The sequence below is a fragment of the Ovis aries genome, chromosome 22 (assembly GCF_016772045.2).
Source record: "Ovis aries strain OAR_USU_Benz2616 breed Rambouillet chromosome 22, ARS-UI_Ramb_v3.0, whole genome shotgun sequence".
Classification (NCBI taxonomy): Eukaryota; Metazoa; Chordata; class Mammalia; order Artiodactyla; family Bovidae; genus Ovis; species Ovis aries.
In genome coordinates, this window is record NC_056075.1 from 8,089,278 (window position 1) to 8,095,277 (window position 6,000).

A 6,000-nucleotide genomic window follows, 5' to 3' on the forward strand; every position below is an offset into this window, starting at 1 on the left:
ATGTTAAGAGCAGAAATGGAGTGATGTTAAGAATAGATGGGAAATGCCAAAAGTTGCTGGGGATTAGATACTAGCACAACATTATCAATCAGAAGTGACAACTTCCTCCCCTCCACAGCCAAACAAGCTGATTCACCTTTCTAATAAATGTCAACTTAGCATTCTAGGAAAGGCACAGGAGAAAGGCCATTTATGCCCGGAATCTTATCACTAAGAAAGATTTCCTCAGTGGGAAACTAAAAATAAATGTTTGTATTACCTGAGCAGACATACTTGGTTTCATTTATCCAGCAAGTATTTTTTGCTTGATCTCCACAGATCACAGGCGTTCCCCTAGTCATTAAGGATACACAGAGACAAGTCAGACCATCTGCCCTAAAAAATGATACAAATGAACTTATTTACCAAGTAAACAGATTCATAGATCTCAAAATCAAATTTATGGTTACCAAGCGGAAATTGTTGGTGGGGGGTGGGGAGTGAATAAATAGGAGATTAGGGTTAACAAATGCACAGCACTATATATAACATAGCCAACTCATAATGGCCCTACTGTATAGCACGGGGAATTCTACTGTATATTCTATAATAAGCTATATGGGAAAGAATCTGAAAAAGAATGAATGTAATCATATGTACAGGAATCGCTTTGCTGTATGCCTGAAACTAGCACAACAGTGTACATCAACTGCACTCCAATAAACGTTCAGTCTTTTTAGGCATAATTGATATTGAAATGACTAATTTTAAAGCAAAAGTGAAAAAAGTTATCATAGTTATTATAAGTAATAAAGCAAAAGTGATTTAAAAAAAAAACCAAAAAGGCTATAATGGAGGAAAAAGAAGGAAAAGCAGTACGGTGTGTGTGTGTGTGTGTGTGTGTGTGTGTGTGTGTGTGTGTGTGCACGCACGTGTGTAAGAAAAGAGAGAGAGACACCTGCAGAAAGCCCAAATCACCAAACAGCCAATGGACATAGGCTTACTTTGCTGAAATAAAAGGATTAATTTGCCGAATTAATGAACTAGTTGAATTTCTGTAACTTAGAATTGACCAAAACCTTTCATGATAGAGGAGCCTTTTTGAATATATGTATAATCCCTTGGAATGATTCTTCTATGAGTAGGTCCTGGAAACCACAGGTAAATTTTTGGTCAGAGGATCTCGAAGTGGTGGGGCTGGCATGGGAGCGACAAGGCCACATATTTGCTAGAAAATACAAGTGGACAGCCTTTCCCCAAGAATGGGAAATTTATCTTAGGAGGCACTGAGGATTTCATAAAATTCCATAAGCAAGGAAATTTTACAGTAAATAACATATGGAAGATTCCAAAGCGGTGTTTGGAAACAACCAAATATTATTGGTGGCACTATAAAATGATGCTAGAGTCTCCTCTCTGGGTTTCCTGTTTCGTTTAAAATTAGCCTCCTTTTTCCCTTCTATCAAGACTGCTTTTTCCTTCCTTTTCTATTTATCAGGAAAATCGGGTTAAGACAATTAGATTGCTTAAAGAAACAGAGTACTCTGACAGAACCAACCTTGGAAATTCAAATATGTATATTTGTTTCACAGAGAAAATAATGTTTCACATTATTCTATTTCTTAGAGAACAAAAAGATCCATTTTTTACTTTAAAGATTAAATCATTCCCCAATAAAGACAAAATTCATATTAATAGCTAATACACAGTCTAACAGAGAATGTGAATGGTGAAATGTGAAGTGTTAGTTGCTCAGTCGTGTCCAACTCTTTGCAACCCCATGGGCAGTCCTCTGTCCATGGGATTCTCCAGACAAGAACACTGGAGTGGGTAGCCATTCCCTTCTCCAGAGGACCTTTCCAACCCAGGGATAGAACTGTATCTCCTGCATTACAGACAGCTTTTCAATTGCTAGTATGGATGAGTCACTGAACATAAGATATTACGGGAAAACTGGAAAATATGGGCATCAAAATTATAAACCATTTTATCAGTAAGAATAATTTTAACAGTAAAAATTGAAAACTACTCTTAGAAAACTAAGAATAGTATGATTAATCAAAATTGCCTCAATAGTAATCACAATATATCACTCCAGATAGACTTATCTGTAAATTCAATGTAATTTCAACAATATTTTTTAAAATAGAAGTTAATGAATTGATTTTAAAATTATACAAAACAGATATTGCAGAAAAATATATTGGAAAACCAACAGAAACAATACTCATATCTTACCACCTACCAAATATACTATAAAGCTATAGTAATTAACCCAATGTGATCAGTAATATAAAAAACAGTCCAACGAAAATGCACAGCTTACAAACAGATTCATAACTATAGGGAGGCATAGTTTATTATAAAAATCAGATTTCAAATTACTAGGGAGAGAACAAATGTTAACAGATTAGGATAAAACATTTCTCTAACACATGTTTTTAATATATTTACCTGTTTATTTAAGTTTATTTATATAAACAATTTTTTCTCACTTTCTTAATATGGTAAAATAGACATAACAAAAAGTTACCACTTTAACCATTTTTAAGTTTATAGCTCAGAGAAACTGCACACACTCAGATTGCTGTACCACCATCTGTCTCCAGGCACCTTTCCATCTTCCCAATTGCAACTCTGTACATTAAACAGGGCTTCCCTGTCGGCTCAGATGGTAAAGAATCTGCCTGCAACATGTAAGACCTGGGTTCAATCCCTGGGTCAAGAAGGTCCCCTAAGGAAGGGAATGGCTACCCACTCCAGTATCCTTGCCTGGAGAATTCCATGGACCAAGAAGCCTGGTGGGCTACAGTCCATGGGGTCACAAAGAATCAGACATGACTGAGTGACTAACACTTTCACTTATTAAACAATAATTCCCCATCTCTTCTCCGCAGCCCTTGGCAACCAACAACTCTGTTTTCTGTGTCTATAAAATCAACTTCTCTGGATACATCTTATTAGTGGAATTATACAGCATTTTTTCCCTTTTTTAATTGGCTTATTTCACTTAGCATAATACCCTCAATTTTTTTTCATGTTGCATTATATGTCAAAATTCCCTTTCTTTTAAATGGTGAATAATATTCCTCGGTAATTATAAACCACAATATGTTTATCCATTTATCTGTTATACACTGATAGCTACTCAAGTTGCTTCCACCTTTTGGCTGCTGTGAATAAGACTGCTGTGAGCACTGGTGTACAAGTATCTTTTCGAGTCTCTGCCTTCAGTTCTTTTGGATATATACTCAAAAGTGGAATTGCTAGGTCATATGGTAACTCTGTTTAAATCTTAGATGATGTCTTACAAACATAGAAAGTAGAGTTAAAATCCATAACATAGAGTTCTTAAAAATAAAATACTAAAATCCCAAAGCAAAATGACAAAAGCAAAGATATACATCTTTGCTAATAAAAAAATTCATTTTTGCCTGTCAAATTGGCAAAATTTAAGAGATGATAATACTCATTGTCAAAGTTGTAATAAATGGATTCTCCATAATACTGATGAGACCCCAAGTTTTTAAAGTCTTTTGTAGCAATTAATCAATTTAGCAGTAGCCATCCAAATTGTAAGTATAAGTTTGCTTTTACTCAGGAGCCCTACTTCTAAAAACTTGAGCTTGTAGAAATGATTCTTTTTTTTTTTTTTTTACTATTTGTGAAAATGAAAAAAATCAAACCTAAATAAATGATTAAATAGTTGGTGATACAGTCAACTCATCAAATGCTATGTAACCATCAAAAGAGAATGAGACAGATCTGTAGGAAGATCTTCAAGATATGAGGAAAGACGCAAACAAAAAATGTGCTTTCATTTATAAGACCATTTTTACATGACATATTTAAAACATGTATGTACTTGAATTTAGATCAAAGAGTTAACAGTTGTTACCCTGGAGGAGGGGAAATAGAAGTGAATGTGAAGGTAAACGGTGATGTTTTACAAGGTACACGTTGAGCTTTATATAGTGAGAGTGTGTTAATATCTGCTGTGTTTTTAGAATATGACGGAGGATCAGTTTAGATATAATATAGACATATTTAAATTATGCATTTTATGAGTTTTCTTAGATATTAAAAACCCATGAAATCATCACCTCAATTAAGATGACAGAGTGTAGTTATTTAAAAAAAATCATTAAATGTCTAGTTTTTAAGTTACCCTTCACTGATGCAATGTCCCATCTTAAGATGTGCTCTATAAAGCATTAGCCTTCATGTTTGCTGGCTTTCACTAACTCTTTAAGCTTCTGCTAGATGGCATCTTCCAAGAAAGTAAAATAAATAGGAAGCATGGTATCTTACAGGTCATCAGACTTTAGAAAGAAGTTAATCCCCTGAGCATGTACATGTGCGTGTCCACACCCACACCCACACCCACACACACCCTTATAAAATATCCCTGATAGCCATCATACCCAATGGCTATATATCTAGATTGTTTAAGAAATTTGAGAAATTATAACTAATACAACATTCATGTTCTATAAATCAGCATTTTATAAAACCCAGAACTATTGACGTTTGGGGCTGCACGATTCTTTGCTGTAAGGGACTGTCCTGGCATTAGGGGACGTTTCGCAACATCTCTGGCCTCTACTCATTCGATTCTAGTAGCACCTCCCTCACCCCAAATCGTAACAGCCAAAAATATCCCCAGAATTGTCAAATGGAAATTGTCCCCAGTTGAGATCTACCTGGGCTTCCCCTGTGGCTCAGATGGTAAAGAATCTGCCTGCAGTGCCGGAGACCTGAGTTTGATCCATGTGTCGGGAAGATGCCCTGGAGAAGCGAATGGCTACCCACTCCAGTATTCTTGCCTGGAAAATTCCATGGATAGAGGAACCTGGCAGGCTGTAGTTCATGGGATTGCAAAGAGCTGGACATGACTGAGCGACTAACACACACACATACACAAATTGATGCTAAAGTTTATTATCAAATTAATCTTCTATGAAATATTTCAAATCATCTGTTTCCATATTTTTATCTTAATCTGCATCCAACTTGGATAAGCACATGGGAAGAGTAGAGAAGCAGTGTGTGCCATATTGTAACACTAACCTAAGGAAGTGACTGTAGGATAGAGTTAGGTATAAGCTCAAATGTTTCAGCAAAAAGAGACTAATGTGACTCCCGACAGGGCTATCTATTCTCCAATTCTCTGCCTTTCTTGTCTAACAAAACTGTAAAGAACTAAACCAGAGAACCCCAGTCTTAGACTGTGTCTATCCTCGCTTTGATTTCAAGTTAATTATAACAGAATAGAGCCACCAAAAAATTAATGAGCTATTCTCATTGAACTTAAATCTGAAAAGTATCTGCTGCTGCTAAGTCACTTCAGTCGTGTCCGACTCTGTGCAACCCCACAGATGGCAGCCCACCAGGCTCCCCCGTCCCTGGGATTCTCCAGGCAAGAACACTGGAGTGGGTTGCCATTTCCTTCTCCAAAGCATGAAAGTGAAAAGTGAAAGTGAAGTCGCTCAGTCGTGTCCGACTCTTGGCGACCCCAGGGACTGCAGCCCACCAGGTTCCTCCATCCAAGGGATTTTCCAGGCAAGAGTAATGGAGTGGGGTGCCATTGAAAAGTATCATTCAGTGACTAATTGTGACAGACTCTATTTTCTCAGACTCTATTCAGGAAAACAAAAGAATGTTATCAATTGTGGAATAAATTTGCTTCTCATTTCCTTAAGACATCTTTTTAAAGATCATTTTCCTATTCTTTTCTCAACACATGACTGATGCAGAAGTGATAGATATATTCACTATGTGACATTTAGCCTCCCTCCCTCAAATAAACCCTTTTACTTTAAATCAAAATAAATAATAAATGACATCCACAGAGATTTGAAAAAGACAGTCTTTTCCATCACTGAAGAAGTAAGAAAAGTAGATGTTATCCAGTCATTTAGTGTTTTGGTAATGTGCAATAGCTTTGAATTTAATGACACAGCTTAATGGATGGTGCTTTAAAAGTTTTGATTGTTTAGTAGTGAGCAAAGTTTTATGACT